This window comes from Canis lupus, chromosome 6, assembly GCF_011100685.1.
Source record: "Canis lupus familiaris isolate Mischka breed German Shepherd chromosome 6, alternate assembly UU_Cfam_GSD_1.0, whole genome shotgun sequence".
Lineage (NCBI taxonomy): Eukaryota > Metazoa > Chordata > Mammalia > Carnivora > Canidae > Canis > Canis lupus.
Genome location: NC_049227.1, coordinates 58,552,306 through 58,565,018, shown reverse-complemented (window position 1 = coordinate 58,565,018; position 12,713 = coordinate 58,552,306). Strand labels below are relative to the sequence as shown.

Here is a 12,713-nt window from a genome sequence, read left to right as displayed (position 1 = left end):
GAGAACCCCGGTGGTGTTCCCTATTCTTTTTCTACATCCTCCATGCAGTCAAGGCCAGCAGTGAAACATCTCAACCTCAAAGCTTCATTAAAATTCTAGCGTAGGGGGTGCCTCGGTGGCTCACAACCTGGGGTCCTGGGATCGAGCTCACTGCAGGGAGCCTGCTTTTGTCTCTGCCTATGTTTCTGCCTCTCTCTCTGTGTCTCTCATGAATAAATAAATAAACTATTTAAAAAATAATAAAATTCTAGAATAGACACTTAATGATGTGGTCTTAGTTTGGGTTCCATCAAAAGCATTCTGAGACAAGATCATGGGTACAAGTGATTTCTTAGAAGGTGATTCCAAGAAACAAGGGGGAGGGAGCCAGGCAAGTAAGAAAAGAAAGCAGGGAAACCCCTAATAAGTCTGTATCACCAACCTCCCTACTATCGGCAATGAAGTCAGGACCATTTGAGAAACACCCAATGACCACCACACCCCAAATCGTCTACCTGAAAGACAAGAGGCTGAAGCATCTATCCATTCTGTTCTGACCCCCACTGGTTAAGGGCTGAGCTTAGGGGTCTTAACATCCCCACACTCTGGGACTTGCATGGGGACTGAACAGGCTCCTGTAGCATCAGAGAAAGCCGTAGGGAAGAGAACAGAAAGACCCCCAGGGCACACATCGAGCATGGTATTGTCAGGACAAGGTGAGTACGAATTAGAATGGAGCTGTCCACTGCAGTTGCAGCCGTAACTAGAGGTGGGCTGAGGAGATATGACATGGGGGGCCAGAGGCACTTGCTACATACGTCATCCAGGAAAATTTTGGCCAAGTTATTGCTGCTAAAAGAACAAACATGCCCCAAATGTCATAATTTTCTTTCTTGTCTTCCTTCTCGAGTATGGCAGTAACAATTACATGCTTAAAGCTTGTGGCAACGCTTCAGTGATCCAGACGCTGAGAACATACTTGTGCGTATTTCTTTGACAGGCCTGAGCTGCTGAGCAGCCATGACAGTGACTTCTGTATGTTTACTACTTTTAACAGCTCTAATGCTATGCTCACTTTCCTTAAAAAAAAAAAAAAAGCTGAATATTCTTATTTCCAATGGCTGATAAATGACATGTTTACCTCTTCTCCTTCCCCCAAATCCAACAATTAAAGAATAAATATTTTTTTAATACACTGCAGTGCCAGAAGCAGAGGAGAGGTGCCACCTACAAGTCAAAACACGGAGAAATTTCTGGAGGTTATAAAGCCAATGAGAAAAAGCTGACAGAGACAATAGAGTTAGGCTTCTTCTCTGTTATTTGACCTTATTTTCCCTGCCACAGGAAAGGCTGCCAACATGGCTACTTCCATTTAAAAAGCTAAACTAGGGGTACCTGGGTGGCTCAGTTGGTTAAGTGTTTGCCTTCAGCGCAGGTCATGATCCCAGGGTCCTGGGATTGAGCCCCGCGGAGGGCTCCCTGCTCGGTGGGGAACCTGCTTCCCCCTTTCCTTCTGCCTGCTGCTCCGCCTGCGTGTGCTCTCTTTCTGTCAAATAAATAAATAAAATCGTTTTAAAAAATTAAAAATAAAAAAACAAAAATAAGAAGCTAAACTGGAGAACAGATCTGAATAAAAAGAACGAATGCATCTGAAAAAATAAAAAAGTAAATCAAAGAAAAGACTGAAAATTTTTAAAAAGGAAGGAATTTGTGCTACCAGACACAAAACTGAGCAATGACTGTATAGTAAACAGGTAAGTGCTACTAAAACCCCTGCAATACATCCAAGTATATATACAGAGAGCTGTTCAGCTGGAACCATTGATTAGCTATTTAGGAGGGAAAAAAGTTGAACCTTACACTATTATTCACAAGAATAAATCATTTTCACTTAGATTAGGAATCAAAAATTTTAAGCAAAATTACGTAAATTTTATTTTTATATAATATATATATTTTATTGAAATTCGATTTGCCAACATATAGTATAACACCCAGTGCTCATCCTGTCAATGCCCCCCTGAGTCACCAGTCACCCAGTCACCCCTGCCCACCTCCCCTTCCACTACCCCTTGTTCATTTCCCAGAGTTAGGAGTCTCTCATGTTTTGTCACCCTCTCTGATTTTTCCCACTCATTTTCTCTCCTTTTCCCTATAATCCCTTTCACTTAATCATATAGATTTTAAATGTGCATAATCGGGCAGCCTGGGGGGCTCAGCGGTTTAGCGCCTGCCTTTGGCCCAGGGTGTGATCCTGGAGTCCCAGGATCGAGTCCCACATTGGGCTCTGCATGGAGCCTGCTTCTCCCTCTGCCTGTGTCTCTGCCTGTCTCTCTGTGTCTCTCATGAATAAATAAATAAAATCTTTAAAAAAATAAATAAATAAATGTGCATAATCTAGGAGTGACGGGAGGAGGAGGTATCTCTGGCATAAAAGCAAGACATGAAAATTAAAATAACAATGGTATGCTATTTTTGCCTAGAAAAAATGGCCCTCAATCATTACAGTTAGGAGTGAAAATTGATACAAACTTTCTGGATAGCACTTTGACAACAGATATCAGAAGTCCTAAAAATATGTATGCCTTTTAATCGAGATATTAAACTCTAGAAAGTTGTCATAGGGAAATAACTAAGAACGTGAAAAAATACTTGGTTGTAAGGATATTCATAATTCACACAGGGAAAAATTGACAACAATCCAAGGTGCACCAGTGGTAAATCAGTGAAACAACAAGATCACAACAACAGGGTCAAAATACTAGTTCATGTATAGATATATTGGTAATGGAAACAAGAATGATTATGAAAGAATATATACAACCATTCATAATGTGGACCATCTGTTCTGTTCACAAGTGTATGCCAAGTGTCTAGCACATAATAGGCTCTCAATAAATATGTTAAATGCGTGAATGGTGAAATGTAATTTCTTATGCTATATACATAACCACATGGCAATATTAATTACAAAGATTGTACAATACCAAACGGAACTATAAATTTTAACATCAAGCATACTTAAGATAAATTTTCATAGTAAAGCAAGATATCTATGTCATACTGTTAAACAAAAGGCAGAAGACAAATTATAAATATAGTGAAAATGCATAGAAAAACAGACCAGAGGGCTGATTTCTTCGAATAATCGAGTTATCATTGGTTTTCTTTTTCTTCTTTATCTCTTTCTATATTTTCCAAATTTATCGCCAAAGAACATTTCGTAATGGGAAAGAGAATCTTCTAAACAAGATGCGTGTTCTGGAATATTATATATTCATTTAAAATTATATTTTAGAAGAATACTCAAGTGTATTATTAAATTAAAACAACACAATGGGAAAACCACATTCAGTATGATTCCAATTATGTGCATACACACATACACATACAGAGGAAAGAAACAATAAGATTATATTAAAATCTTAAGGGCTTGATTTCTGGGTAGTTAAATTCTCTTTTCTTCCTTGTAAGCATCCATATTTTCCAAATTTTCTACAAAAGAAAAATCTTTCTTTTGTAATCAGAAGGAAGGGCAGCATGAAGGGGGAGGAAGAGATGTTTTTGCTTTTAAGAAATGAAAAATACATGGATGGGTTGAAGGTCAAGCCATCAATCCTTAACAGATTCTTTCAGCTTTGTGGGAATCCATTCTCAATGATAAACTTATTTTTCCCTCAAGTACATATTTTCTACAACTGTTCATGCTTATGCCTCTGAACACTATTAAAATATTAATGTATTCTTCTCATGTTGTCCTCTCATGTTGCCCACATTCTATCTGAGCAATAAATCTATACTTTCCTAACCTCTAAAAGAGCAGGGAAACTTGCCCAAGGTGACACAACTCCTTACTGGTGGCAAGAGGCCTAGAACACAGTAGACCTGGCTCCCAGTCCAGGGCTGCCCTACTGGGAAACAGGTCTCTAAAATCCATACAACAATTCTGAAATGTTTGTTCTTTACATACTTTCCTTCAAATAGCAGCAAGGAAAGTTCTGAGGGCTCCTACCGTGGACCTAATTGCGAGCAGCCTCCAAGAACTCCTGTCTCGTGGACAGAGAAGACCCATTCAGATCATCGAACACACACCAGTGTGGCCCACGGTACTGAGGACTTAAGGAATATTTCATCGCCACTTCTTGATTGTCATCTGGCTCTATCAGCAGGGAGAAAGCCCACACGATGAGTTACGGAACCAGGGAAGGGCAGTGTGGGCTACTACCTACTACCTACTACAGTCTCCTTACCCATGTTGAAAGTCCCCTAGCACTCTGTAAAGCTTTCACAAGCACCAGGAGGCTGACTTAGGCAGAAACACCAACCACTCAAGCGGATGCAAGAAATATGTCACACACATAGCATACTGCCAAGGCCCCTCTCGACAAAAAACAAGAAGCAAAACAAAACAGATTTCAACAGTCTGTCAAATCCATAAATGGCATGCCATCTAATAACTCGTAATAGGTTCTAAAACACGTCAGCCTTTCAAATGGTAAATTTCCATCAACTATTAATGAAATAGCATCACTCTCCTTTTAAAAATTCCTCACGCTTAGCATTTGAAATCTAATCCAACTCAGAACTCTTTAAACATCAACTCCAACTTCTCATTCACAGTAAACTCCACGTCCAGAAAGCATCATTAGCCCTAAGTTAGTTAATGAAATATTTGCTTGCTGTTTCTTCCCATCATAGTAAGAAATGCTACTCAACAGGGGATGATTAAAAAAATCCATATGCCACATAAACCTCATGAATACAGCTCTCTCGGTTGCTTTAAGTATCAATCATATAAAGAAGATGGATACTGCGACTTAATGTTCTTCTTACTTTGCCAAAAACTTCTCCCAACCACCACATACACACACAAAAAAAAGCAGTAAAATCTAATTAACTTCTTTGCAAGTTAGTGTACAATTTATACCTCAGTACGTGTATCCAGGCCATTTTAATCTCCCTCCAAGAGAAGTAAGAACAGAGGCCTTTGGGTCTCTCTTGCTGTGACTTCTACTACCGTAACCCTAATCATGTTATGAAGAGAAAGTCAGCAATATCCTAAACTTAAGATTTCCATTGTAAGCTCTTTAATCCATCATTAATTTTCTCCTTACTCATAAGAGAGTTTCACATTTTGGAATTTAAGAGTGCTAAGATAAATATCCTTTTATGTTTAAGGGAAGCAGATTAACTTTTGAGGAAATCACCATTTCTTGTTAGAAAGACAAAATAGTACATCAAGGAAAAATATACTAATTGATGGCTTTCTAAATAAAGCATGATCATTGAGTAATACTAAATTGGTTGTCTTGGGTGTCAAATTAATCTCTTCATTATGTGGAACCAGGCTGACTATTTTGTGTTTCAATCCATCTTTAAGAGCAGCATTTGATTAATCAAGTTAATGATGACAGTTTTAGCTAGTGACAAATGATACATTTATTCGGGCCCTTTTTCAGATGACACAAGCTATTGTGAGCAAAAGAAAAAGAAGCATCAATTGGGAAGATTAGATTAGTGTGCCTAGTTTAAACTCTTCCCTCATACTCACAAACGAGATTAGAAGTAAAGATTAGTTAATGAATAAATCTCCACCATAGAAGAGAATTATCATACAAACTCTTTCAGATTATTTTATGCCTAAGAACATATAAAATGCATAGTGGGGCTAATTTAAAGTTGGCGGATTTCAAAACAAATGTGATGACCCAACAAATCCAATGCAGCTATCAGTAATGTAATTTTAACTAAAATCAGAACTGTTCAAGACCCTCTTAAAGTAACTATAAATACAGAATGAGAGGGAAGCTCATTTGCCCCCTTCATTAAAGGTAACTATATAACTGGTCTGAATAGTCCAGTCTATCCACTCATGGCAAAAGCTCTAATACAGACGGGTTGGCAAACGATAGCCCAGCCCACCGGCCAAATTCAATCTGCCTCTAGTTTTTGTAAATAAAGTTTTATTGGAACAGTCACCACAGTTCCTTATGCACTGTCGGATCGCTGCTTTCACGCTGCCATGGCAGGGCTGAGTCACTGCACTAGAGACCCTATGGCCTGCAAAATCTAAAATATTTACTATATGGCCCTTTACAGGCACTTTGCCAACCCCTACTGTAACATACCAGTTTTCAAATTTTAGCAGTTAAACCCTTTCAAATGAAGTCTTACAAGAAAATAAAACATCTGAAAGCAATAGTTTTAGTATACATTAATTTTGAAGATTAAAATACAAAATACTTACCTAATATGAAGTCAATCAATGAGAACACCCAGCAGTCTGGTTGAACACAAAATCAGAAATTAGGAGTGGCAGATGATAGCCACAGTCAGAACAGTATCCCTGCCGTTTTGTTTTGTTTTGTTGTATTTTGTTTTGGTTGCTGAGAATTGATTCACACAGATAAATGGTTGCAAATAGTAACAGTTTTTTTAAAGCTCCCTTGCAACTCAGGATACTCTACAACTGAAAGATGACAGAAGTTTATTCCAAGGAACTGTACAAGTTATCCTGGCAGCCCAAGTTAACACAATGCTGATCTCCAAGGTTTTAAAAATCAGTACCTAACACTTCGGCTACATGCGCTTTTTATTTCTAATTTAAAGACAGATTTGTTTAATGTAAAGGAATTTTTAGCTTGCCACCGGGGTTAATTATACAGAACATAAAACAGCCTGCCAAATAGTCCTTCCTTTGGGAAAATGTTTTTTTCCAAATTTGAAACACGTGGTCTCAGTAGAAGCTTCCGGGCTCCCTGATGACAACCTACCCAGCCACAGCGACTGACCAAAGTCAACCCACACCAGTTGCCAGAATTCCTTAACCAGGCATCAGAGGGAAGACATTCTACTTCTTGCTGATGGTGAGTAGGAAGATATGAGGCCCTATGCTGCCAGAGATGGTCTTTTTCAGTCTTGTAGAAGAATTGGATATAAGGGAATGGTACTGATACACCAAGAGAAACTGAGATTAAGAGAGGGAAAGAGTGTTAGTGGCACTGAGCTCTATGCTTCCAGTTGTCTTAAGACCCAGCTGCTTCCCTGTCCTCCCTCTTTGTGGTTTGATCACAAAACCAGTAAATTCCCACGCTTTGTGTCTGAGGTTGTTTGAGCTAGGTTTGAGTTGAGTATACAGATACAACACACACACACACACATACACACACGCACAAGCACAAATGTCTTAACTGCAAACGGATGGGCAAAAGGTCTATCCTAGGGAAGGATACCTAGGATAATGGACACTTATTCTTTCTGGCTGCCCGCTTGCATGAACTCCTTTTCTAAATTTGTGCAATCTTTCTCTTCCAGATAAGTCTTAATGGGAAAATCAAGTTTCACTATATAATCTGAAATGATAATAATAGCTAACATTTTATATATTTATCATCACCAGGAACTTTTTAAAAATTTAACTTTAATTAGCCAACATATAGTATATCATTAGTTTCAAATATAGAGTTCAGTAATTCATCAGTTGCATCAGTGCTCATCCCATCACGTGCCCTCCTTAATACCCATCACCCAGTTACCCCATTTCCCTACCCACCTCACCTCCAGTGACCCTCAGTTTCCTTTCCAACAGTTAGGAGTCTCTCATGATTTATCTTTCCCTCTGATTTCTTCCCATTCAGTTTTCCCTCCCTTCCCCTATGGTTCTCTGCACTGTTTCCTATATTCCACATATGAGTAAAACCATGTAATTGTCTTTCTCTGACTGACTTTATTTTGCTCAGCATAATACCCTCCAGTTCCATCCATGTTGATGTAAATGATAAGATTTCAGTCAAGAACTTTTGTAACCAATTCGCCTAAAATAACATTTCATTTTCACTACAATCCCATGAAGCATCCCTACTTCACAGAAAAGGAAACTGAGATGCAGAGAGGTCAAATATCCTGCCAACCAATAAGTACATGAACAAATTGCAATCCAAGAAATTGGGTTCCAGAGTTTCTACTCATAATTTCTTTGTGACTTTGTCTCTGAAAATCTCAGACAGTTGCTTTCCAAGCCCTCACTATGTCTAGGCTATGCTAACCAAAGCCCCAGCCCAGCCTTGCAGGAACTAGGAACACAGGTGTCTGTGCAGTGATGGCTATGACAGTAGGATGGAGCCGCTGAGAAGCAACAGCTGTAGTGCTGGGGCCAGCACCGACCACACAGTGGCCACCGCAATGATGGCCTCCATGTTACTTTGGATGTGGCACTTTGTTACCTCCTGGCTGCATCATCTTCAATCCGGTTCTCACTTCTGAGGATTCAGGAAGCTACCACACATTTTTCTAAATATATTCCTTTCTTGCTTAAATCAACCAGCATTTTCTGTAACTTGTACTTAAGAATTTTAACTTCTATTCTAACAGTGGTTACTTCTGGGGAGTGGACTGGGGAATGGTGATTTTTTTTTTTACCTTTTACATTTCTATATTGTTTTAACTTTGTGCCTCAAAAACAGTTTCCCACTCCTCTTTCCTCCAAATTAAAGGCCTTGCACCCTACATTAAGAGCTTGATCCTTACCCTTCATGCAATAGGAAGCCACTGATGAGTTTTAAGAAGGGCAGTGCCTGGGCAGCAATGCATTCTAAAGCAGTGTGAGAGTGTGGCTTTGACTGGGACAAGACAACATGCCAGGTGGCCTGTGGAAAGTCAGTTGCAATAGCCCAAGCAGTTTATCCAACCAGAGAAGTCATAAGACAGACTCAAAGAATGGGATCGATTTGAGAGCATACTGAGAGGTAGATTTGTCAGAGCTTGGTGCCTAAATGGACACAGGAGAGGACATATGAAAGCTGTCAAGGGTAACTTCCAAGCTGCTTCTTTTGGTGACTGATAGTGATGCCGTCATTTAAAACAGAATAAAAGAAGTGAGAGCAAGCTTATGAGAGAAGATGATGAATTCCAGCTGGTCTTCAGTTAAGTTCTGAGTACCTATGAGACTGCTAGAGGAACCCAGTATGCAGTTGGAAATGGCAACCTGACACAGATTCAAGCAGAGCAAAAACATAGACGTAGGAATCATTAGCATAGATGGTCATGAGAACCAAGATCATCTGGGGAGAGGAGGAAGTGTGAGAAGAGCAGTGAAAAGAAAAAATGGAATATGTGAGGAAAAGACAAAAAAAATCAAGAGGACCACGTAAGAGAGATAGAGAAACAGCAGTCAGAGAGGCTGGAGGAGAACAAGTAATGTGCTCTATCTAGCAGTCAAAGGTCAAACCCCAAAAAGGAGAAATTGGTCAACTAGATGAAATTTAAGATTTTTAAAAAGATTTTATTTATTTATTCATGAGAGACAGAGAGAGAGGCAGAGACACAGGCAGAGGGAGAACTAGGCTTTCTGCAGAGAGCCTGATGTGGGACTCGATCCCAGGACCCTGGGACTACGACCTGAGCCAAAGGCAGACGCTCAACCGATGAGCCACCCAGGTGCCCCCAACTAGACGGAATTTGACAGAAGGATCAAATTTTAAAAGACTGAACATATCCATGGATTTTGCAATTAGAAGGTACCTACAAAGTGCATTAAAAGGTATTTCTGGGAGTGCTAGTCAGGAAAGGATCTCTTTTAAAAAACATACTTAGGAACCTATCATTTAAATGTATATAATGGCATCCAAAATAAAACATCGATACGATAAAAGTTCTGTTCTGACATGACCTGCTTGTCACTTTTCAAGTCATTAGGTTCTGGTTCTGAATAAGGAAGGTAATATTTTACATCTTCTCTGTAGGCTCAGAAGCCCATGGAACATGTTTCTTCACACAGCTGAAGGAATTACAAATGATCTACTCTTGAATATACACACACTCTCTCTCCTCTGTTTTTATTACATTTTAAATAAGACTTTAAAAATGCTAACTTATCAGAAATACACTAGAGGAAAAAGAAACAGCATGGATGTAACCCCCTACTAATGAGGCACTAATGCATAATTATTATAATACATGTACTTCTCTCCACAGACGAATATTTATAAACACTGAAACAGTCTAGTTTGCAGTGAAATCTCATGTACAGATTGTTTTTCTCTTGTGGTTTGTCCTTTTTTCTTATTGTGGCAATATTTAATGAATTTCACAGACTCTGCTCATTCTCTGAAACTACTGAATGAACCTATATACATAATATGCACGGCCTTCAACGAGCATATAGAGATGAGATATAAAGCTACATTAAACACACCCCATCATTAGTAACATTAGTCAGTTATCTCGATTTTAAGTACTTAAAATGAGCCAACACACAGTATATTAAAACAAAATTGGTTGAATTAGGTAATTTCAAAAGAAAGAGTTTAGGAAGGTTATCAGGGGAAGATTACAATTAAAGTAATTTCAGATTAAATGCTGAAAGGCTTGAGGAAGCCCATTAAATAGAACCATTTACTCGGCCCGAGTTCCCAACCAGTAGTGAACTAAACAAGAGATATGGGTCAGAATATCAGCAGGATTGACAGCAAAGGCCAGTCTAGGTTGAGGGACATGGCTCAGGTGTGTCAGCAGTGGATGGAAGTAAATTCATTCACTCAGTGCCATGCAGTGCAGAAAAATGCAAGCCTACCTGGCCATCAAGAACATCAAGCATTGAAGGGATGCATTCTCCAAGACCACACTGTGTAAATGCTACCATCTGTGCATCCAATTTCTACTTTAGAAAATCTACATAGAAAATCAGATTACACAATGAGGTATCACCTCACACTGGTCAGAATGGCTAAAATTAACAAGTCAGGAAACAACAGATGTTGGCAAGGATGTGGAAAACGGGAGCCCTCTTACACTCTTGGTGAGAATGCAAACTGGTGCAACCACTCTGGAGAACAGTATGTACATCTCTCAAAAAAGTTGAAAATAGAGCCATCCTATGACCCAGCAATTGTACTACTGGGTATTTATCCCAAAGATACAAATGTACTTATCTGAAGGGCCACCTGCACCCTAGTGTTTATAGCAGCAATGTCCTCAATAGACAAACTATGGGAAAAGCCCAGATGCCCATTGACAGATGAATGGATAAAGAAGAGGTAGTATTTGTATACAATGGAATATTACTCTGCCATCAAAAAGAATGAAATTTTGCCATTTGCAACAATGAGGATGGATCTAGAGCATATTATGCTAAGTGAAATAAGTCAATCAGAGAAAGACAATTATCACTTGATTCCATTCCATTCTTTTTGAATTTCCTTCCCTTATTTTCTTCTGTTTTGTTTCTTAAATTCCACCTATGAGTGAAATCATATGGTATTTGTATTTCTGACTGACTTATTTCACTTAGCGCAATACATTCTAGTTCCATCCTCATTGTTGCAAATGGAACTAGAGCATTATCATGCTAAGTGAAATAAGTCAGTTAGGGAAGGAAAAATTAAAAAAGAGGAAAACTGAGGAAGACAAATCATAAGAGACTCTTAACTAAAGGGAACAAATTGGGAGTTGCTGGAGAGGAGGTAGGTAGAGGAGTAGAGTAACTGGGTGATGGGCATTAAGGAGGGCACTTGATGGAATGAGCACTGGGTGTTATATAATACTGATGAATCACTAAATTCTACTTCTGAAATTAAAAATACAATATACGTTAATTAAACTGAATTTAAATTTTAAAAAATTTTAAAAGAAAATCAGATTAGAATATGTGTTTCCAACAAGATGTTGAACACAGACATGTGCGCGCGCACACACACACACACAAATAGTATGAGAAAATGGCTAGGCCTTGTATGTCTAGCTCCTTTCCCAAACTCACTAGATAGATAACTCACAATACCTCTGTGGGTTCCTCTGTAGGTTGGACTAAGGGGTGAGGCAAGAGGGAAAGTCCTCCCCATAGAAACTATAGGTTTGAGCAGTAAGTGATTCCCATCACCCATAATAAATGCAAATGATTACTAACTGATTGAAGTTTATTATGTTTTCTTTCAGTTGCAGAATGGGAACATAAATACACACTTCATTTCTCTTTGGTTCTACTGGTCAAGATTACAATCATAAATCTATACATATGCACCGAGTATGTATCTATAAACTCATTTGTAGGGATGGAGCTTGAACCCCAAAATCATAATTCCCTAAACTGAAATTCAGCTGCTGACTAAGGAAAGTTAATACTGAGCAAAAGCATTCCATAAATTACATCTGCACTGTATGAATACCATTATTCATTCCTTCAATAAGCTTTCATTGAGGGTCTATTGTATTCCAAACAGTGGGCTAGGAGATACAAAGATGGTCAGTTGAAATTCCTGACTTCTAAGAAATAGGCCCCCCTAAAAAAAATTCAGAGAAATAATGTACCAAATTACATTCAAGAAATTATGCTACCAGGTGTTATATATTGGCAAACTGAATTTAAACTTTAAAAATGAAAAAAAAGTAAAATGAAATGAAATTCAAAAAGAAAAAGAAATTATGCTACCAAAATATTAAAAGTTTAGACCATTCTTTTTTTTTTTTTTAAAGTTTAGACAATTCCAATACACAAGGGAATTCATGGGGGAAAAAAAATCTCCTCTCAGACCAAAGGGGGATGGATAGGTTGAAACACTAAAACAAATTTTAGTATTGAGATATCTGGACAGCCACCTAGAAAAAACAAATTTTATCCATTTTTCACACCTTAAGGCAAATTAAACTCCAAACAGATCAAAGACTTTAAGTGTACAAAAATAAAATCTCAAAAGTTGTGGAAGAAAACATGCAGAAATGTTTTATAATCTTAGAATAGG

General features: G+C 38.4%; 1 pseudogene; it reads left to right on the top strand.

Moving 5' to 3' along the window:
* The first annotated feature begins 676 nt into the window (after window positions 1–676).
* LOC119876343 overlaps window positions 677–12,713 on the top strand; it is a 35,896-nt pseudogene continuing 23,859 nt past the window's right edge.